Genomic DNA, 23,798 nt, shown 5'->3' on the forward strand with positions numbered 1-23,798 from the left:
ACCTGATAACCATGACAATTACCTTATTACCTGATAACCATTACAATTACCGTATCACCTGATAACCATGACAATTACCGTATTACCTGATAACCATTACAATTACCGTATTACCTGATAACCATTACAATTACCGTATTACCTGATAACCATTACAATTACCGTATTACCTGATAACTATTACAATTGCCAAAAAATTAAAAATTTCCACCCACTCCCTCTTAATGAATAATCTTGGTAAACTTGGCAAATAGCAAAATACACTTATTACCTCTCCTGTCCTTTTTCCCAAACCCTACATCCATTCCCATACAGTTTGGTTTAGGGATTTATGTTTTATTTTCCCCCTCCCTTTTTAATAATCTTCTTTCTTTTATGTTGTACTTAAGGCATTTGAGGAAAATGACATATTCTGGCATTGCTCAATGTTTATATAATAATAATTTCCTCATCTTTGTTATAGTTATGGTTGCCATCTTTTTGGCTGCCTAAAGCGGCTGGGCAGGGGGTGGTCCTGCAAAGGGGCGGTCTGTAATGTAAATATGCAGGGCTACATCATCAAGGGGGCGAGGTTATGTAGTCAAGGGGTGGAATCATGCCCTCAAGGATTGAATTGGGAGAGGATTTAGTAAGTCCATAGGAGCTAAAAGGGGAGAATGGGGCTGGCCGGGGGTGGATTGGAGATAGACTGGGGGCAGAAGGACTAGCTAGCAAGTTCATTGATGGTAAATTTGTAATACCAACCTCAGCGTTAGCCGGTATTTTTCCATTAAATACTGGCTATGTATAACCCTGCATACAAATATGTAAGCTCTTGGGGTTGTCGTAAGCTCTGTTTACCTCCTGACTTGTTATTTAAAAATGTAAAAAAAATAACAATTCTATGTCAAAAGAGAAACCTAAAAATATAATCTTTTATTGAGAAATCAAGGCATCGTCATCTTTGCACTCTGTGCTGCCATGTCTGAAGATTGTTTACAGCTCAGAAGTAAATTTGCAAGAAGCAGAACAAAACAATCTTATTATTCTTGGGAACCCATTGAGTTGAGTGAGGAATGCTGGTTTTCATGTCGGCTTGAGAGCTGAACGCAATTACCTTGTCTTTCCGCCGCCGTCAGCCTACCAATCACATACGGAGCTTCTGGGAGCTTCAAACAGAGCTGCCCAAATATAATAAATTACTGTCATTTATTATATTAAACTGGGCGAAACAGCAGTGACTCCAAAACCCATTACAGATAAAAATTCACATTGTTTTTATTATCAAAAACAGAGATTTGAGGCCAGTTTTAAACTGTTCCAGAAGTTCATCTTGGCCCATGTAAACATCAACAATAAACGCTGATCCTATTCCTAATAAGAACCGCACCGGCTGTGCAATATCCATCCTCCCCAGGCTTGAAACTATACAGCTGGGTAACACACAACAACAACAGATGATTTCAGCCATTCTGAATGTGTAAAAAAGGAATAAGGTTTAGTTCCAAAGTACAGACAGATGTAATTCTAGGAAACTGGCCGACCAACCTGACCTGCTGCCTTGGCTTATTGTTGGGTTCCATTGGCAGTACATGCGCGGGAGAGATAGAAATAAGGTGGAGGTGATGGTCAAATGTAATTTAAAAAGTAGAATGTGTTGCTTCCTAATGGAAAATAACTACTGTAGTGCAGTATTAAAGGAACAGTGTACTGTAGGTCTCTATAAAAATATAATGCATAAAACTGCCCCTATGTAAAACACTACTTTATCTAAATAAACAGTTTTGATAAAAATATACTCTTTAATAGTAATTGGGTAATCCTAAATAGTATATTGCCATTTTATGCAGAGGCTAAGGAGAAAGAATATAAACATCTAAAAGTAGCTCTGAAAACTTGTGGGTACCCAGACTGGGCCTTCATCAAAACCAAATCAAAGACCAACAGAAAGACCAGAGGAACACAGCAGGCGAAACAACATAGTCATTCCATATGTTGCTGGAACATCAGTTGAAGAATTTTCAGCAAACATCGCATTCCTGTGTTTTTCAAACCCAGCAACACTCTGAGACAAAAGCTGGTGCACCCGAAAGACCCTACACCCAAGCACATGAAAAGTAATGTGGTCTATGCTGTCCAGTGTAGTGAAGAGTGCTCAGACTTATACATTGGGGAGACAAAACAACCTCTCTGTAAGAGAATGGCCCAACATAGGCGGGCGAGCTCCTCAAGACAAGACTCAGCGGTCTATCTACACCTCAAAGAAAAAGGTCACTCTTTTGAGGACAGTAACGTGCATATTTTGGACCGAGAGGACAGGTGGTTTGAAAGAGGTGTGAAAGAGGCCATTTATGCCAACCTGGAAAAACCATCCCTGAACAGAGGAGGGGGCCTGAGACACCGCTTGTCACCAACATACAATGGCGCGTTGACATCCTTACCCCGGCAGTTTCACAACAGTTCACACTTCCAGTCATGTACTTTGAAGGATTAACACCTTCATCAATAAGAATCTTGGTACCATTGTGATTGGATCATACCTTCTTACACCTGTCAGTTTCAGCCAACACCTAACTGAACAAGTTCAATGGAACCATTGTGATTGGATGTCTGTGACTCTACTACCATCAAGAGTTTAAATACCGGGGAATTCCCTACCAGTCATTTGAACTGAAGAAGCCACTCGGATGAGCGGTGAAACGTTTTCAAGAAAAACTCAGAAAAGTCCAGTTGTTTTAGACTTAATTCTACTAGATATTGCCATTTAGGTACTAAGGGCCCCCCCCCTGGTGTATGTATATAATTCACAGTGCACACAAAACAAACCAAGGGCACACATACATGCTAGGCCACATCATCCAATAAATGGGCTGTCTGTCTTTTACTCCCATACTACTTCCTGTTACAGTTAGAGCTGCATTATTTCTGGTCAGGCGATCAACCCCATGTACTAATGTCATTGCTGCGTGATAGTGGGGGTAAATGGAACATTTTCTAATTGGACCAGTGTGGTTAGTGGAGTACCGCAGGGGTCAGTCCTTGGTCCTTTGCTTTTTAACTTGTTTATTAATGACCTGGAGGTGGGCATAGACAGTACTGTTTCTATTTTTGCTGATGACACTAAATTGTGCAAAACTATAAGTTCCATGCAGGATGCTGCTGCTTTGCAGAGAGATTTGACAAAATTGGAAAACTGGGCAGCAAACTGGGAAATGAGGTTCAGTGTTGATAAGTGCAAAGTTATGCACTTTGGTAGAAATAATATAAACGCAAACTATCTACTGAATGGTAGTGTGTTGGGGGTTTCCTTAATGGAGAAGGATCTGGGGGGTTTTGTAGATAACAAGTTGTCTAATGCCAGGCAGTGTCATTCTGTGGCTACTAAAGCAAATAAAGTGCTGTCTTGTATAAAAAATGGCATTGACTCAAGGGATGAAACATAATTTTGCCTCTTTATAGGTCCCTGGTAAGGCCTCACCTTGCACCGTTTTATCACACCTCTTGGTAGAGTCTGGGCAGGGAAACACACCTTTCAACCAGTACCCCTTGGGAGGTAGTCCAAGTTGTAGGAACTCCTTCAGGTTGATAACCTGTAGTGGATGAGTCCTCTGGGTGAGTAGGGATCAGGGGTTATCCTGCCTGTCTCTATCTCTACTCCATGGCCCTACACTGAGGCAACATTGCCGGATAGGAGAAATTCTCCTGGATCTAATCTCTCATTTGGTGGGGCTAATGGCTGCCCTTTCTAGCTAGAGCTGACTATGCCCACTTTCCTAGAGAGTGCTATTAAATAAATCTACTGTGCTTGCTTATCCTCGTTCACAGGTCCCTGTCCCCGACTTATCCAGTTGGTAAGGTGTTTTTGGACTAAGATGGCTTACTGGGCACCACAGGCCCCCCCTTTAGATTAGAGGAATGGAGCTTCCATTTGACACAGCATAGGGGGTTCCTCACGGTGAGGGCAGTGAGGGGGTTGGGGGATGCCCTGCCGGGGGATGTTGGGTAGGGGGTTCCTCACGGTGAGGGCAGTGAGGTTGGGGAATGCCCTGCCGGGGGACGTTGGGTAGGGGGTTCCTCACGGTGAGGGCAGTGAGGTTGGGGAATGCCCTGCCGGGGGATGTTGGGTAGGGGGTTCCTCACGGTGAGGGCAGTGAGGGGGTTGGGGAATGCCCTGCCGGGGGATGTTGGGTAGGGGGTTCCTCACGGTACGGGCAGTGAGGTTGGGGAATGCCCTGCCGGGGGATGTTGGGTAGGGGGTTCCTCACGGTACGGGCAGTGAGGTTGGGGAATGCCCTGCCGGGGATGTTGGGTAGGGGGTTCCTCATGGGGAGGGCAGTGAGGGGGTTGGGGAATGCCCTGCCGGGGGATGTTGGTTAGGGGGTTCCTCACGGTGAGGGCAGTGAGGGGGTTGGGGAATGCCCTGCCGGGGGATGTTGGGTAGGGGGTTCCTCACGGTACGGGCAGTGAGGTTGGGGAATGCCCTGCCGGGGGATGTTGGGTAGGGGGTTCCTCACGGTGAGGGCAGTGAGGGGGTTGGGGAATGCCCTGCCGGGGGATGTTGGGTAGGGGGTTCCTCACGGTACGGGCAGTGAGGTTGGGGAATGCCCTGCCGGGGATGTTGGGTAGGGGGTTCCTCATGGGGAGGGCAGTGAGGGGGTTGGGGAATGCCCTGCCGGGGGATGTTGGGTAGGGGGGTTCCTCACGGTGAGGGCAGTGAGGTTGGGGAATGCCCTGCTGGGGGATGTTGGGTAGGGGGTTCCTCACGGTGAGGGCAGTGAGGTTGGGGAATGCCCTTCCTAGTGATGGGGTAATGGCAGATTCTGTTAATGCCTATAAGAGGGGCTTGTTGGAGTTTGCATAAACAAACGAATGCTTAGCCCTTGTATTGTGACATGTAATACTTTTAATGAGGCTGTTAGACTGTAGCCATGATAAATAAATAGCTAACACTCCATTATTAAATAGCATCAGGCAGTCCCTCTGTATGAGAATGGTCTGACCATATTTGAATCAAATCCTCCATTCTTGCACTCTGGAGTCTTCTCCTTGCATATGGAAGTCAGTCAGTAGTTACAGTTCCCCTTAACTGTAGTCAACCTGCCACCCTTTACCCTGTCAGCATAATTCAGGGTGCTTCTATTCAATATTTGATGTTATTTGCAAAATGTATTGTGCAAAAATAAAGCAATTGCCCCCATGTCTTTGAGTCATTGCGATATGGATTAGTCCTCTCCATAAGTAAAGTCATTTCCCACTGTCTAAAGACAGTGCCACATAAGGAATCATATGGGTAATTTTATTCCTGCATCTGGTTACTTGGTTATCATTAAAAGAATATATATAAATATAAATGTTTTTTTTTGGGTGGTGGGTGAAACGTAACAAAGGAAGAGTGTGAATGAGAGATAAGGGCTAATGAGAGAGAATTCTGATGCCCGCAGGGAAGTACAATACAAAACCGCAGATGCTTCACGTTAAATTAATTGCTGCTCCGGACATGATAATTACCCATTAGAACATTGATCAGAAATACGATTTGCATGCATTTCTGGGGCTGTAATGTTGCTACGTGAGAGGCATGGAAGCAACGGGAGATAGAAGGCCAGTCTTGTAGTCACTGAAAACCTTTAGGGTATGAGACGGCTTTTCATTAATGCTTTATGTTTACTTGTTGTTGTTGTTTATACTGCCCATTCTCTGTAACTTTGAAATTGCCTTTACTTGACTTGGAAACGTGATATTTCTTGAATTGCATCTTCACTCTGGGGCAAGTTCTGTTGAATTATTGCAGCTTTAAAATCACATTGAGTGAACCAGTTGCAGAGTCGGACTGAGGGGTGTAGGGCCCACCGGGGCTTCTGCCTCAGGGGCCCCTCCACCCCCCAATGACCCCCACAACAGCTTTCACACACCTCCCCACAGGGGCCAGACCCCCACCCATCTGACCCCCTCCCCAAGCGTACGTAAATGAAATTTACCTGCAGCGTGTTGGGGAAGAGAGACCGGAGGATCGGTGGAGCACCCTATGGGGATCGGGTCTGGGCCACCAGGGCCCACCACAACCAGCGGCCCAGTGCGACCCTAGCCAGTTAACGTATGCACTGACATCAGAAAGGGTAGAATATGGGTGGGGGCATCAAGGTCAGATACCTCTCCTCCAAGAAGTCAAGGTGATTATTCCAGAAACAGTGCAGCCTATAGGTGGCCATACACGAGACGATTGTAGCTGCCGATATTGGTCCCTTAGACTGATTGTTTTGTTTAAAGGGAAGAGCATTTCCTAATAGCTTAGTGCACAGAATGTCTTAATGTTCTATATATACTGATAATGGGTGAGGGCAGAGGGGCTCTTGTTTCTGCCCTCCCTTATACACTCTGCCCTATTCCTTATACATTCTGCTACTTATTTCTTATACACCTTGGCCCTTGCCCTGTTCTATACCCACCCTGCCCCATCTTGTTATTTCCTTATACAACTTGTCTTACCTTATTCCCTTTTAACCCTGCCCCATAATTCTATATATTCCCAACTTGCACCCTGCCCTTACCCTTCTGTATTCCTTATCAACTCTGCCCCCATACCTTGCCTTCAGACTGCCCAATGCTTATTTATCCTGCCTTGCAGGCAATGCTCACGTATATCCCACCTTTCTACCCATTATTTGCAGTTTGCCATATCATAAATGAGGCCACTTGTTTTTTAATTTTGCTCTACATTTTTGAGTAATGGTTAAACTGCCCCCTAATATACCTGTATATTATTACCCGCACTCCATTCACTCATTAGTTACTGAGCAGCTTCTTTTCCAGTTTGTGACTGGTACTGTCTGTGCCATTGCTCAGACCTCAGACATATTCTTTCCTCTTCATTATGCCAGAAAAAGCCGAGAGCAACTAAGTAATGGAACTGGTTTCACCTTCACAAACACTTATTCCCTGAATATCTGAGCAAGAGAAACTCAGTGTTCTGCTTATTTACCAAATTTGTAGAATACAGATGAATTGAAAGAGGCAATTTATCTAAATACCATTTATTCACTGAATGGGGCCATCTTGCACTTCAACAAGGCCAAGTCTATGCATAATAGAACAACAGGTCGTTCCTACAGACAAATGCTACGAGGGAAGGCAGTGTAAAGACTCTAAAGCCTATTCACTCACGAGGGCTCCAGTCAGAAAGAGCCACCTATTCATAACTACATTATACGAGAGGGAAAAACTACAATAATGTCCTGTACACTATACACCATAGTCATACAGAATCCAGTCATTGACCCCCTGGTCAGGGGAGACCTGTCAGAAGAGGAATACATCAATGCACCAACTTGAAACATGTCCACTGTCAGTATTAAACCTGGCTGATTGTAGTAAGCAAGCTACCTATTGGGCAGGCCACTGGAAGCGGCCCATCTATGGGCCAATAAGCTGCCAACATGATAGTTGTTATCTTCCCATGTCTGACCAGCTTAACAAAATGTCTCATTGGCTGCTAAGGGTTATAAGCAGGGACACCATCAGAAGAGTAATGGGTGTTCTCCAGTCAGGGCCCCAAGAAATAAAAGTAGTAGGTCACAATGTGGGTGGGACTTGCATGGGTGGGATTTGGGATGATCATGGGCATGGTCAGGGTGTAATAGGCTTGCCTGTGGTGGGTCATGTTTATGGCCATGTGTGCACTGAGATTTTTTTTTTTCCATTGGGGCCCCATTGTAGATAAAATAAGACATTTCTCAGGAATAAAATATCCTGACAAAATAATAGGAAATACATAAAACTGTAAGCTTTTCCAAGGTAAAATTATTGGAAATGCCATTGTGTCTGGTTTTGGCACACATAGGAGATGAATTGAACAGATGTATAACTTTATTTATAAAGCGCCACAAGGACATGCAGTGCTGTACAATCTTACAATATACACAATTACACGCAGGGAGGACAAGCGATATAATAAATACAATAAATAAGTATAAATACACAGGGAGTAAGTGCCATGGGGTATGAGACACAGTAGGAAGCAGGTCCCTGCCCCATAGAGCTTACAGTCTAAGTGGTTGGGTAACAGAGAGACACAGAGTGCACCAGGTATGGGCATTTGCCCTTAAGACTAGTCAAAATAATATTTTAGTGCCCCAGAGTTAAGGTACTTAGCACCCAATGCAACAACATTAATACATACAGGTTCCTATATACAATGCTAGGGTGTTTTAAGGTTTAAACAATACGTTTTGGACATTGAAGAAATACAAATTTCAAAGTGGAACATTAAAATTGTGCTCTCTTTGATATACTAACAGTGCTATGGGTTTCAGCAGGTTTATGGTTTGTGTACAGGGATGTGGGTTCTGGTCTTTAACACTGGGGAAAAAAGAGCTAAAACATTCTGTAAACACACACAATTACATAAAGGGACAAATTTGCACCCATGCTTTTTGTATCCCTAATTGGAGATTGTTTGTGAGATTATCCAAAACAGCAGCCTTGGGTTTTATAAAATCAGACACTAATTGGCTGACATAGGGGGGGCCACTATATTTAGCAGCGAATGAATAATCAAACTGTTTCTGCAGATTCAGTGGCAGGAATTAGTGATCCAATGCGCTTAGGAACAGAATGGAATGTACCAAAGTTATTTATACATCTTAGGTAAGCAAACCAGCAAGAGTTGGAAAGGTGGCCAGTTTGGAACAAGAACTTAATATCCTTGTGTTATGGTACTGAGGGCTATAGTCGGCCTGATGGGTAGGGTGGGTGTTCAAGGGGATCAGTGAATAAAATGACAATAACCATCCACTATAAGTTAGTGGCCCTTCGGGGCAATAGCACACGGGAATTTGGGGCTCTTTAATAGCTGCAATTTTTAGAAGCTCAGGAGGTGCCACATAGTAACATAGTAAGTTAGGTTGAAAAAAGACGTACATCCATCACGTTCACCCATAATGCCTATATATAACCTGCCTAACTGCTAGTTGCTCCAGAGGAAGGCAAAAACCCCCATCTGAAGCCTCTCTAATTTGCCCCAGAGGGGAAACAATTCCTTCCTGACTCCAAGATGGCAATCTGCCCGGTCCCTCTCCCCAGTGTAAACAAACCCAACTTGGCCAGCCTTTCCCCATAACTGAGACTTTCCATACCCTTTACCAGCTTAGTTGCCCTTCTCTGGACCCTCTCTAACTCAATAATATCTGTTTGACCAAAACTGCCAGGCACATTTTAGAAGCAATGGTGAAAATGAATCAGAATAATTGCTGTAGTGTAAATAAATTCTGTGTTTTTCTTCTTTAATCTGGGGGTATCAGTTTATTTCCATATCAGACTTCAATAGATAAACTCTTGTTTAGATCAAGATGCACTAGAATCGTTTAACCCAAATAACAGGCCCCACTCTGAGCCGATAATTTCAAACGAAGCGCTGTGTAGCGCTGGCTGAAAGCTCAGACTCAGGCACAATGCACAAATGGCGCCTACACACCAACATTACAGCTACAAATACATTTGTTGGTTCAAGAATAAAAGGTTAAATGGCAGAGGGAATTATTCGCTATGTAAACAGTATAATTTAGAAATAAAAAGTACCCCATAAAAATCATCACAGTATCTCTTTAACAAAGTTAAGTTCCCCTTTAAAAACATTAAATACTGAATATATCAGCCTGGGGCTTGCACAGTATTTAGTATAGGTCAGTATAGGCTTGTGCTTGAAGTGCAAGGTGCAATAAAATTGAAGAAAAGATGTGACAGTTCAGTTGCAGTTCAGCTCTGAATCTACATTAATGCGGCACTTGTGTCCTGTGTGCAACTTTCAACTAATTGATCAATGAGGATAATAAAGAATTCTTGTTAATAAAGAGTTTATAAGAGCAGGTTTTCGTTGAGCTACTATGGCAACAAATTCATTCCCCCTATACAGTTGGCTCTGTCCTTCCCCAGCGATAACTCAATGGATCAAGCTTTGTTGTTCGCTGTTCCGGCTTAAGGGCCTATTGTTTTGCATTTCCTCTCTAGCAATGGGTTAATGGAGCCCGCGGGTGTCGTGGGGAATAAAATCTGTTATGGTTAAATTGTGCTTTTGTTTAGTGGCTTCTGGAATCACTTCTCAAGTGCCTTTATTGGCACGAGCGCTCGGGAAGTCAGTCACAGGCCGTGTAATGAGGAATCTCTGTAATCATCGTTAAATTGCTACCAATTGAAGTAGTTGAGAGCGTCTTCAGTTGCCACTTGGGTGGGACTTTATTGCTAATGTCTCATTAAGTTTTGGACACCAATCTGGCTGAACCAGGTGGCACCCAGGACTTTAACTGACAGTTGCACTTCAGCTTTCCATTTAGAGTGAAATCTGGTCTGACAGTTGCAACTTTCTCCAGGGAAGATCTTTCCAGCTCTTGTCAAACAAGAAGGACAAACATAGATGCCCTCAGGACTGATCTGGGGAAAAAAACAAGGGGACAAGAAAGCTACTGGGAGTCAATCATTAGTAGAAGTAACTGTCACCATATCTGCCCAATGAGAAGTTTTTTTTGATCAAGGACCTATTTCTCATGCTTCAGTTGAGATGCAAGGCATGGCCTTGGGTTCCTTGGACTGCTTGTGCTGACGTTGGCTTTGTACAGATGATTCATATCCGCCAAAAGGTGCCTTTTATAAGCCCTTCTTTGTAGCTCAAGTAGCTGTACCACATAGATTATACTGTAGTTGTAGCTCTTCATGGATCTCTTTGCAATTTCATTGTGCTCTCTTTGTACCAAATGATACATTCAGTAAGAAAGAACACAAATATCCATCTATCTATTTATCCATCTATCATTTGGCAGCACTGTATTCATGGGGGCAGCATACTCAGTGCTCATTGGTGCTCTGGCACAGTAGGGTATATCCTAAATGACCCTTCTTGCACTTAGTTATCCCTCAGATAAATGATCCCTATAGCCACAATAGTTGCCTATGGGGTTTTAGGGTCACAATATTAATATCAATATCATCTGTGCTATATTTATTGAACTCCCAGAATTTACAATGAAATGGCTTGGCATTGTTATAATTGTATTCCATTTGCTAAGCTTCATGTGCATATCCCATAGATTCTATGGTGTTACACTGTGGGGGCCCTGATAAATGTGTCTGCTCTCTGGAAGTCATTTTTGTTTATTTGGTTGTTATTTTGCTTTAGAGATCTCCAGCCAAGCTTCATTATATATTCCTGCTTCTGGTTAAACAGACACATTTTTCTCTCTTCCTCTTCTCCTCTCCTTCTTCTTCTCCTCCTCTCCTCTCCTCTCCTTCTCCTCCTCTCCTTTCCTTCTTCTTCTCCTCCTCTCCTCTCCTTCTCCTCCTCTCCTCTCCTTTTCTTCTCCTTCTCCTCCTCACCTTTCCTTCTCCTCTCCTTCTTCTTCTCTCTTCTCCTCCTCTCCTTCTCTCTTCTCCTCTCCTTCTTCTCCTCCTCTCCTCTCCTTCTCCTCCTCTCCTCTCCTCTCCTCTCCTTTCCTTTCCTTTCCTTCTCCTTCTCATCCTCACCTTTCCTTCTCCTCTCCTTCTTCTTCTCTCTTCTCCTCTCCTTCTTCTCCTCCTCTCCTTCTCTCTTCTCCTCTCCTTCTTCTCCTCCTCTCCTCTCCTTTCCTTCTCCTTCTCCTCCTCACCTTTCCTTCTCCTCTCCTTCTTCTTCTCTCTTCTCCTCTCCTTCTTCTCCTCCTCTCCTTCTCTCCTCTCCTCTCCTTCTCCTCTCCTACTTCTCCTCCTCTCCTACTTCTCCTCCTCTCATCTCCTTTTCCTCTCCTTCTCCTCCTCTCGTCTCCTTTTCCTCTGCTTCTCCTTCTCCTCCTCTCCAAGACTTTGACATGTGAATTTCTGTAGTAAAGGCTTAAATACTAATAGAATACTCTCCTTCTCCCAACTTCTCCTCTCCTTCTCCTCCTTTCCTCTCCTCTCCGCTCCAAGACTTTATACAAGACCAGCTTCCTGAACTTTCCTATAGTCTTGGTTTGACATGTGAATTTCTGTAGTAAAGGCTTGAATGCTAATAGATACTTGAATGAGCAAGTTACTCAAGAAACAGCTAATTTTACTCATTAATGCAGGGCAGGGAATTCCAAACTACAGCCCCCAGCTCTTGTTATACTCCCACAAATATTTCCAACAGTCTTCTACTGTCAGTAGGATGCTAGAAGTTGCAGCTGAGGGGGGCGGGATTGGGTTATATAATATGCCCTTTGTACTTTTATCTACATTTCCCTTCCCAAAGAGTCTATCTAATACTGGCTCCCCAGAACAATTGCAAATGTTTCTGCCCTACTGTAAAACTGCCCGTACTGAGGAGTGGAGATTTCTGGTCTAGTTTATATTTTTTGCTTTGACTTAAAGGTTGTAATAGCTGTGTAATAGTTGTGTAGCAAGTAGCCTGCTGTCCCAACAGGACAATGTTGTCTCAGTAAAGACAGTTTTACATTAGGGAAGAAACATTTGCAGTTGTTCTGGGGAGCCAATATTGCTCACTTTATTCTCTTTATTACTCCTTTTGTAATTTCTCAGAACAACATATTTTGTCTCTTTTTATTCCAACTCTATTATATTTGTACTTGGTTTATGCACAAAGCATTTATAGCTATAATACCGCATTTAAATACTGTTCCACCTTTCCTCTCTCACCTTGGGTTAGGCTATTGTATAATATGAACTTTATGACCAATCATAAGTTCATACATTTAACTAGAACGTGGTTAATTCACTTACTCACATGGGGACCATACCATTCATGGCAGAGCAATGTGTGTTTTAACTCTTTGTTCCACGTGTATAACAAATGTGTGTGTGACAAATTCATGTTTTTCATTGACTATAATGAAAATGCGCCTGACACCCCCAGTACAGGCAAATTTGGATCCAAAAATGCAAATATGAGCAGTTTTGGGCTAAAATCATGGTATCAGCAAAGATAGAGACAATTTTCCTTATAATCAAGGAGAGGAGACCTGGCTGGGTTTGGAATGGCTGCATTTCAATTCAATGCAGAATGGAGCTCTGTGAGTGAGTGGAAGCCAGGGGGTCCCTACATACTGCTTCCCCTATAATGAATACAGTGCTGCCCAATGCAATCACTGCTGTATTCACAAGAAGAGAAAACATTCTGTGCCAGTGATCCCCAACCAGTGGCTCAGGGACAACATGTTGCTCCCAAACCCCTTGGATGTTGCTCTCAGTGGCCTCAAAGCAGGTAGTTATTTTTGAATTTCTGACTTGAAGGCAAGTGTTGAAGCCAAACAGAGCCTTCTGTAGGCTCCCAGTCAACATAGGGGCTACCAAATAGCCCTTATTTGCACCCCCACACTGCTTGTGTTGCTCCTTAACACTTTTTTCATTTGAATGTGGCTTACGGGTATAAAAGGTTGGGGATCCCTACTTTAGGCACTAACCATGGGACTGGGTGCAAAGTGTATCCCCAATACATAACAATACTGTGTCTTCCATTATACCAACGCATACAATAGCACTGTAACTCCAGGCAACCCCCAGCATCCCCCATCCCCCCAGCACTGTGTTTCCCAGTAACCTCCAGCATAAAATGACACTGTAGCCACAACAAAGGAGGAATTGTATATTCTAGCATAACAGAGTATTAATCGGCAGTATGATCCCCAGCAACCCACAACATAGAATAGCATTGCTACCCCTAGCAACCCCCAGTACTGCCCCCCACTTCCAGTACATTAGAGCAATGTGACCCCCCCAGTACAGAATAGCACTAGCATTGCCACCATTTTGCTACATTTATACTGGTTAGGCAGGGGCGTGTGTTTCCAAAGGGGCAGGTAGTCAGGGTCATGACATAATTGGGGGCGGAGTCAGAGGAAATCAAGGCCACATTGAAGCAAATATTGTTTGGCTGCCTAGTTGGAGCTGGGGGATTACTAGTTGTTACAATTAGTAATCATACATTGCCGGTAAAAGTACATTGCTGGTAAATTTGTAATATAGGACCCAGCCTTGGCTGGTATTTTACCACCTAGGCAAGTAAAATACTGACCGGGTGTACAGGTATAGGACCTGTTATCCAGAATGCTCGGGACCAAGGGTATTCCGGATAAGGGGTCTTTCCGTAATTTGGATCTCCACACCTTAAGTCTACAAAAAAATCAATAAAACATTAATTAAACCCAACAGGATTGTTTTGCACCCAATAAGGATTATTTATATATTAGTTTAGAACAATTACACGGTACAGTTTTATTATTACAGAGAAAAAGGAAATCAGTTTTAAAATTCTGAATTATTTGATTAAAATGGAGTCTATGGGAGACAGGCTTTCCGTAATTCGGAGCTTTCTGGATAACGGGTTTCCGGATAAGGGGTCCGATACCTGTATTTCCAATGGCCCTTTTAAGTTTAAAGGTGAACTAAAGTTTAAAATTGCAACTGAATTCCAGCCTAAGAAGTATTTGTTCGGCATCAGCTCTAACTCACACCACAGAAATGTATGTTAATGGGTCTCTAGAAGAAAAGAAGTGAAAATGGATTTTAATGCATTTCAGGGGGTTGTTAATGCTGAGCTCGTTAATTACAAAAGCTTGCATGAAGCCATTTACACAGGTGGGTTGCTTCTAACTCTCCGGCATCAATAGCTGGAAGGAAGGTTGGGTCAGCGAGTGCTGTTACTTGCCCATGTTGCTAGGCAGCCGGATACCAGGACATAAGCTGGGGAGATTGAATTTTAAAGGGACAGTATACACCTAAAAACACTTTTGCTTAAAATGAGCCCTATAAACAGGACTTCTGCCTATTGTTTTCATCATATTTCCCTATTTTTATGTCATTATAGAGCACAAATAAAAATGTGGGCTATTTTTACTAAATTTACCCCCCTTCCCCCTTTAATCAGGACAGTTTGTTCAAATCCCCTCCCTTCTCTAAGCAGCAGCCTTTCAGCAACTCATTATCAGGGGCTTCTGAGTGGATTGGTATTTCCTTTTATCAGCTTCTTTGATGAAGTACTAAAGTGAAACTGCCTACATATTCTTGTTTAGTGTTAGAAATGACTGAACCATTTAATTGACATAATTGAAGTCATTATTTAACAGTTTTCAACCTTGGACCCCTATATTCAGCTCTAAATCTTGTTTTGCCGTTGGCCAGCTGAGTCACTTACAGTGATAAACAGAATGTTCTGACATATGTTGCAACATTCTAACTGAAATTCCATATTGTGAGAGTCTGTTGTGTTTTATATACAAGTGACCTTGCCGTCTGCTAAAAACAGAACAGGCTTTCTGAAAAGAAGAGATTACTATTGTTCCTCTCAAATCCACATTACCTAAAGTTCTGCATTACTCCCGTAATTTCCCATCAATTCACCGAAACGGCAGCCAATAACTCAAGGGAAACGCGCAGAGAATTTTTAAAAAGTAAAAGCTGTACTGTATAAGGATTCACTTGTAGGCTGTGTGAGACCCCATTCATAATTTCATTACTTTGCTTCATCTTGTTGTTTCTCTACTTCTATACCTTAAAGGTACAATACATATATATCTATAGAAAATAATCATCTGTGGCCAGCACACCCTTCAATGTTTTATCAAAAATTTATTGAAAATATATCGTTAAAACCGACATTTCGGTCCTCATTAGGACCTTTCTCACCATACTAATACAGTGTAATACGGTGCATTGATTCAACAAGGTGCTGAAAGCATTCTTTAGAAATGTTGGCCCATATTGATAGGATAGCATCTTGCAGTTGATGGAGATTTGTGGGATGCACATCCAGGGCACGAAGCTCCCGTCCCACCACATCCCAAAGATGCTCTATTGGGTTGAGATCTGGTGACTGTGGGGGCCATTTTAGTACAGTGAACTCATTGTCATGTTCAAGAAACCAATTTGAAATGATTCGAGCTTTGTGACATGGTGCATTATCCTGCTGGAAGTAGCCATCATGGTGGTCATAAAGGGATGGACATGGTCAGAAACAATGCTCAGGTAGGCCGTGGCATTTAAACGATGCCCAATTGGCACTAAGGGACATAAAGTGTGCCAAGAAAACATCCCCCACACCATTACACCACCACCACCAGCCTGCACAGTGGTAACACTGGGTTCGTAAAAAAAACTGGGTTTGGTGCATCCCTAATATATACAGTATAAATAACCATGTCCATACTATGCCCCTGTTCTAGGGATGTGCAGATCGGCAAAAAAAATGAGCCGCACCCAACCCTAATCTGCCCTTTTCCAACCCAACCCGACCCAGCAAGACCCCTCTCTTTATAGACCCGTGCCTGAACCCCCAACTCTGATGTCATGAAAGGGGGTGGGACAGGTGAATGACTAGTAATAGAGGTTGCCAGAGGTGGAAGCCAGCAGAGTAAGGTCACGGGCAGGGAGAGTGGGAGAAAGAGCTCAACCCAAACCCTCACTGTTCATAAGAATTTATATTGAATTTTATAATTAAGGACAATTTTAATCTAAACAGAATGACAAATCTGAAAGCATGCGCGGTGACATCATGACATGCTCAGTTGTACATTTTGAAGCCAAAAGCGCCATCTTGGTTATGGTTTTTTGTTTACTTCCTTTTTCTTCACTTCCTTTATATTCCTTTCTTTTAAAACTCCCAATTTAAACCTGTCCTCTGATTCCTTCTTTGCCCAAGCTCGCTTCTGGTTGCCTTAGATCCTGCTAAGCCTTTTTTTCCTGACCATGATACTTGCTGCCTGCCTTGACCTTACCCTGAATTGACCACATTTTTGTCTCGTCCTTGTCTGTATTCCGCATTTTGGTCATCTTAAACTCCGAGGTTAGTAGGTTCCCAGCTAGTACCACAGCAGAAATTCCAGGGCCCCCAAAGGGCAATGTTGGGGAACCACTACTTACTGAAGAGTCAGACTTTGTCAGTGGCCCAACTTCCTGGTTCCTATCTAACTAGAACGTTAAAGGCACAGCACGTTAAATGATGCCACTAACTTGCGTGGCAGTTTACCAAAGCAGATGTTTATTTGGGTCCACACCAGTATATAATGCACCCGCTATATCTGGCGTAAAAAAATGCTCTATTGTTAAAGAACATAGCAATTGGTACACTGTATGTTTTTGCTTTTGCGTTTGTAAACGAGCCTTCATATATATTCATAAAAAGTAAGCCCCAATATAGTGTAAGGCAACCATCATCTTCGTGTCCAAAGGTCTTTTAGAAATAAAAAATATAGTAGAGCTACATTGGTTTCTACCTATAACACACTCATATAGGGTGATGCCCAAATGTGGCTGCACATAATACTGAACTACAACCTGCATTCCTTCCCCATAATTACCCCTCTTGCTTACACAAGGGCTTATACATTCACATTGCCCTACTACATTAGGCCCACTAACGCTCCAGGCAGCACCGCTGCAAATCAGTTCAGGTTGGTTTTTTTTTTGCATTCACTGAGCAAACAAACAGTCAAGTCGTTAAATTACCGCTGGCTGGTGAATTGCCATTCTGCTATGGCACCGTGCCAGTATAGTCATTACACAGTCTGAGGGAGAAGCTGTGTTCCTTGAATGCAAGGCTTTTAAAGGATTTGGGGCAGATTAATGCATAGGCTTACCTAAGCTAAACCCTAGGGGCCCAGTGTGATCAGGGGCCCATCTAGCTTCTTTTTTTTTTTATTACCGTATTCTCTTTCTGAATCTTTAATTATTTTCATTATATCTTAGTTGGGATCAAGTGCAGGTACTGTTTTATTATTACAGAGAAAAGGGAATCATTTAACCATGAAATAAACCCAATAGGGCTGTTCTGCCCCCAATAAGGGGTAATTATATCTTAGTTGGGATCAAGTACAGGTACTGTTTTATTATTACAGAGAAAAGGGAATCATTTAACCATGAAATAAACCCAATAGGGCTGTTCTGCCCCAATAAGGGGTAATTATATCTTAGTTGGGATCAAGTACAGGTACTGTTTTATTATTACAGAGAAAAGGGAATCATTTAACCATGAAATAAACCCAATAGGGCTGTTCTGCCCCCAATAAGGGGTAATTATATCTTAGTTGGGATCAAGTACAGGTACTGTTTTATTATTACAGAGAAAAGGGAATCATTTAACCATGAAATAAACCCAATAGGGCTGTTCTGCCCCAATAAGGGGTAATTATATCTTAGTTGGGATCAAGTACAGGTACTGTTTTATTATTACAGAGAAAAGGGAATCATTTAACCATGAAATAAACCCAATAGGGCTGTTCTGCCCCCAATAAGGGGTAATTACATCTTAGTTGGGATCAAGTACAGGTACTGTTTTATTATTACAGAGAAAAAAGAATCATTTAACCATTAAATAAACCCAATAGGACTGTTCTGCCCCAATAAGGGGTAATTATATCTTAGTTGGGATCAAGTACAGGTACTGTTTTATTATTACAGAGAAAAGGGAATCATTTAACCATTAAATAAACCCAATAGGGCTGTTCTGCCCCCAATAAAGGGAATCATTTAACCATTAAATAAACCCAATAGGGCTGTTCTGCCCCAATAAGGGGTAATTATATCTTAGTTGGGATCAAGTACAGGTACTGTTTTATTATTACAGAGAAAAGGGAATCATTTAACCATTAAATAAACCCAATAGGGCTGTTCTGCCCCCAATAAAGGGAATCATTTAACCATGAAATAAACCCAATAGGACTGTTCTGCCCCCAATAAGGGGTAATTATATCTTAGTTGGGATCAAGTACAGGTAATGTTTTATTATTACAGAGAAAAGGGAATCATTTAACCATGAAATAAACCCAATAGGGCTGTTCTGCCCCAATAAGGGGTAATTATATCTTAGTTGGGATCAAGTACAGGTACTGTTTTATTATTACAGAGAAAAGGGAATCATTTAACCATGAAATAAACCCAATAGGGATATTCTGCCCCCAATAAGGGGTAATTATATCTTAGTTGGGATCAAGTACAAGATACTGTTTTATTATTACAGAGAACAAGGAAATCATTTAAAATAAATTATTATTATTAGTTGATTAAAATGGAGTCTATGAGAGATGGCCATTTTGTAATTCTTTGAATAATAGGTTTCTGGATAATGGATCCAATACCTGAATATATAATAGGTAATGAGGGACCTGACCGAATATTGGATCCCAAATATTGGGTGTAAGACATTGGAATATATATATATGAGGTTGAAAGAATTTCACTAATAAACATAAAATTGATTTTTCCGTACATCTACAACTCCCAGCATTTCTTTAAAGCCAATATACTGTGCCGGGAAATCTAGCTCAGTAACAGATTTAAAAAGCCAAAATTGAACAATCATCCCCTAGATCAGGGATCCCCAATCGTTTTCACTCCTGAGCCACACAGATATACGGTGTTGGGGAACACAAGCATGAAAAAAGTTCTTTGGGGCTGCCAAATAAGGACTGTGATTGGCTATTTGGTAGCCCCATGTGGACTACTACCCTGATTGAAGTAAAATTATCTCTGGGCTTCCAAAACTTGTCTCCAAGCCAGAGATTTAAAAATGGCACCTACTTTGAGACCACTGGGAGCAATATCCAAGGGGTTGGTGAGCAACATGTTGCCCCCGAGCCACTGGTTGGGGATCACTGCCCTAAAGGAAATATAATTGAATGTAGTACATAACCCTACAAATGGTAATGTTTACTGGATACCTGCTACATAGTAACATCTTACAGTAATGGGAATGGTGGTCTTGTTCAGTAACTCAACCCTGTCTGACTCTTTAGGTCTCCATTTATCTTCAATGAAGAATTTTGATGAAGACCATGAAGTAGCCATCTCAAGAACAGGTAAAGAGACCCCTATTTTATTCTGCTTGTCTGGTTACACAGACATTCTACTAATATTACAAATTATGTTTTAAACCTATTATTTTTAAGTTGTAAGTCATTATAAAAGAACGGGTTTGAAGTTAATGGATTCCATAACTGTATATGGATTACCAACTGGTTTTTATATGCTCTTGTGTTATTTATTGTGGATGAACAGCAGAGTAAAAAATGACCATCTCATGACCATCTACAGATCAGAAGAACCTTTACAAAGTTTAAAAAAATTCAGAAGCAAACTCCTGTAGTTAAAGTTGGACTGAATGCTGCAGAGGGTGCATAAACTATAACCCCTATCCTAGAATATAGTGTGTATTTATGGGTAGGAACTATCCTACAGGGTGGAGTGTTTATTTGGGGTAGATATGGTTGGAGAGCTTAGGGCAGGGATCCCCAACTTTTCTTACTTGTGAGCCACAGTCAAATGTAAAAAGACTTGGGGAGCAACACAAGCACCATAAAAGTTCATGGAGGAACCAAATAAGGGCTGTGATTGGCTATTAGGCAGCCTCTATGCACCCTATCAGCTTACAAGGGCTTTATTTGGTAGGAAATCTTGTTTTTATTCAACCAAAACTTGCCCCCAAGTCAGGAATTCAAAAATAACTCCCTGGTTTGGGGGCACTGAGAGCAACATCCAAGGGGTTGGGGAGCAACATGTTGCCCCATAGCCACTGGTTGGGGATCATTGGCATGTGGAAAGGTTCTTGTAGTATAACTATAATACAGTTTATTGTCCAAGACACAATTGCAAGCAGGGTTATCAATACTCACAGACAGGCAGCGGTAGATTAGTTAAGTAGTTAAGTAATAGTACACTCTGAGGAAGAAGAGAGGGGGTACACCGGTTTATCCCACCTCTTGGTAGAGTCTGGGCAGGGTAAATACACCTTTCAGCTAATACCCCTGTGGAGGTAGTCTGGGTAGATATCTGATCCTTCAGGTTGATAACCTCTAGTATATGAGTCCTCCAAATGAGTAGGGATCAGGGTTTATTCTGGCCTGTCTCTATCTCTACTCCGTGGCCCTATATCAGTCTGCAAGGGGTGTGAACAACCTGACTAGACCAATAGGAAATAGTGGTTTAACTGTAACCTGAGTATAAGGGCTTTGCCCAATAACAGTAAAGGTGTGAAGATGTAGGTTATAAAGCCATAGGAAGCTTAACCCTATGGGTCCCTACAATACCATCTGTACACAGTAAACCAGTGGATTGATTGGCTCTTGGTAGTGCTGATTACTAGCCGGATATAGTTTAGTGTGTTATGTTGGATTAGTTACCTTGTGGCTCTTGTGTCGTGCTGCCTGGGGCTGTTCCAGAAATGCCAAACTGGCCGGGGAAATCGCTATGTCACTGTGATCTGAGCACACTGAGCTTGCTTTGCTTCTAAGTGCCTTGTATCACATTTCATCCAATGTATTAAAGTATTCCATTAGTTAATAAAGTACTTTTCTTTTATTATCTACACTCCTTAGTGCTGTTTATTAAAGGAGCAAAGCAGGCTCTGTCCGTGATGTTACAGATGAAAGGGCCACAAAAATCTTCTATTTTCCCCTTCTAATTGGCTCACAGAAATATGACATTGCTGTATATTGGTATATTTTTATATAGGCACCCAAAGGAGTGTGCCCAGGGCGGCAGCCTTAGGGGGATGGCCCTTGCGTTCCTATATAATCAATGAAGTAAAAAAATGACCCTCCCCAGCTACCACCAGACTTACCAGAAGAAATCCAGCAGTGGAACTGGGGGGGAGGGGTCTGGCGCATTTCCCCCTGTGACATCACCAGAAGTGATGTCACCTGTGTATGTAATGTCACTTTGCCACCTGGAGGACCTGGGACCTAAATATTCCCTCTTTATCCCAGCCTTCCTTGTCTTACAAACAAAGTCTTTTGTGGGTGGTCATAATGACCTTACAACAAGCAGCTGGGTCAGACTAGCAGTCCATAGAGATCTGGTATAAACTCTGAAATGGGCATTTATAAATGCAGTGTTTATGCTAAAATGAGAGCAAATGTTGCTCTTCTGCAATCTGGGTAATGGAGTTCTTACAATGTGATATATTTCACCATTAAAGGACATGCAAACCTCACACACTGTAATCAGTGAAAAAGTGAAATCTTTCAATACCTGCCACTCTGGTTGTTCAGAGGTTAATAGTGAGGCTGCAGCATCCCCCTTAATCACTTAGATTTCCTTCTCTTCCTGTAACCCACTCACCCCCCCCCCTTTGATTTCTGGCTTGTGGGCATGCTCAGTTGTTCTAAACTCAGATTCCTAAACACGCCCCCCAGTCTAGCAGCCAGTACAGAGATGGCATTGCTTGTTCCCACAGAAACTCAGCTCTAGCTTTCTGCTTCGATTTTTTTCTCCTAACCTCCTCTCCTGAGCTCAGCTAAAACAAAGCAGAGCTTTTATCACACAGTTGTGCCTGTGTGAGCCTGTATTGTTGATTAAATGTATGCTGAATAAGGGTCTGTGTGTGTGTATGCTGTTTGCAGATTTAAATGTATCTGATTATATATCTGAGGAAAAATGGCCACCGGGTAAAAACTGCTATTTGTTTTATGAAAATGTGATGGTGCTGCAAGCGGAGGGGATATATGCAGTACAAATAATGCCATTTGGGTGGGGGAGACGTGCCCAACTGATATACATTGTAGGCAAATGTAGGCTTTACATGTCCTTTAAAGCAACATTAAAGGATTTAACCTCAGCAAACAATAAACCATAAGTGCCTGTAAAGTTGGTACCCACGGCCCTCACCTTTACCCCTCAGGAACAGTCTAGGCCTTTGCTGAGAACAGTAGTCAGGACCACAACAAAGTGTGTTGAATGAGAACTGTATGGTAGGCTTCTCACAAGGCAGAGTAGTGCAGACTGGAGTAAACCAACCAGAATACCTTCAGTTTCACAAGTATAAGTCACATTATCAACCTTGAGGCCTCCAGGACCCCTGTCTCCTTACAGTGCCCAAGCTTCATCCGAGCTGTCTCATTACAGCTTTACTACAAGGCCACTACCTAAGGCCACCTACTAATCCTCCACACTCAAGATTCCTATCTGGCGTACAATCCCCTCCAGGGCTCTGCCCCAATTACTGACACCTTGGGGGACTCAAGCCATCCTTACTTAGCTGTCTTGTGTGTGAGCTAGTTACCATCCTCTACCTGTTTGGTTAACCTGCCAAGGACTGAGTGCCCAACTGGTTTACTCAGTGGCGTCTGTCTCTCTGTAGAAGTTACCATAACCATAGACCATAGGCCCCCTCTCCAAACTACTTTTCCTCCTTTCCTCACTCAATGACTTAATTCTACAAGTCTCTTTATTTACATGCTAGCATCTATCCTTCCATCTATTTCTCCTCTCTTTTGTCTCATTCTTGAATAGGGAATGACTATGAAGTAGGCCAAATGGTCAGGAGCAGGAGGGCCCACTGACACCTGGGCCCACTGGGAGTATTCCTGGTATCCTGGTGGACCAGTCCGATACTGGATGTTACCAGGCTGAAAGAAGAATAAAGCAGTGCTGCCTTATATAGACTCTACCTGCACATTGCTAACTATTTACACTTATAAATTAATTCTTTCTTTTACCTACTTACATGCCTATAGACATAGACTCTGACATAAAATGATCATGTTAGGAAGCAAAACTAAAATAAACAGAATTAGACTCCTTTTCCAGGGCAATCATATCGAGTGGCATTATGTGTTAATAAACAACGTGTCTCCACACAGGGTCCAACAGAACTCTAGAAATGTGGAAAAGACAATGTTGGGACTTCATTGTCAAGACTCATAAAGGGTTTAAGTGCTCTGGTCATCGAAAAACCAGCTCTTCCCCTATAAGAGGAAATGTATTTCTCACTACTCTTTTTAGTGGTGTTACCTTACCTCTGCTACATTGTTCTCAGAAATGCAAGGCTTCCTGCAGCTCAAGTATTTGTGATCCCTTCTCCGATATCTCTGCATTCCCCTCTTACCTTTAAT

The 23,798-nt window shown here is 42.4% G+C and overlaps 1 protein-coding gene across 2 annotated transcripts in view; it reads left to right on the forward strand.

Moving 5' to 3' along the window:
• Nucleotides 1-23,798, forward strand: part of LOC108648060 (chemokine-like receptor 1) — a 164,593-nt gene that overhangs the window by 10,381 nt on the left and 130,414 nt on the right. For both annotated transcript variants that reach the window (XM_031906139.1, XM_031906138.1), the window contains exon 2: nt 19,704-19,766. The gene's annotated coding sequence lies outside the window, so the exon portion shown is untranslated. The remainder of the gene's footprint in view (nt 1-19,703; nt 19,767-23,798) is intronic.

Source organism: Xenopus tropicalis, chromosome 7 (genome assembly GCF_000004195.4).
Source record: "Xenopus tropicalis strain Nigerian chromosome 7, UCB_Xtro_10.0, whole genome shotgun sequence".
NCBI classification, from domain to species: domain Eukaryota; kingdom Metazoa; phylum Chordata; class Amphibia; order Anura; family Pipidae; genus Xenopus; species Xenopus tropicalis.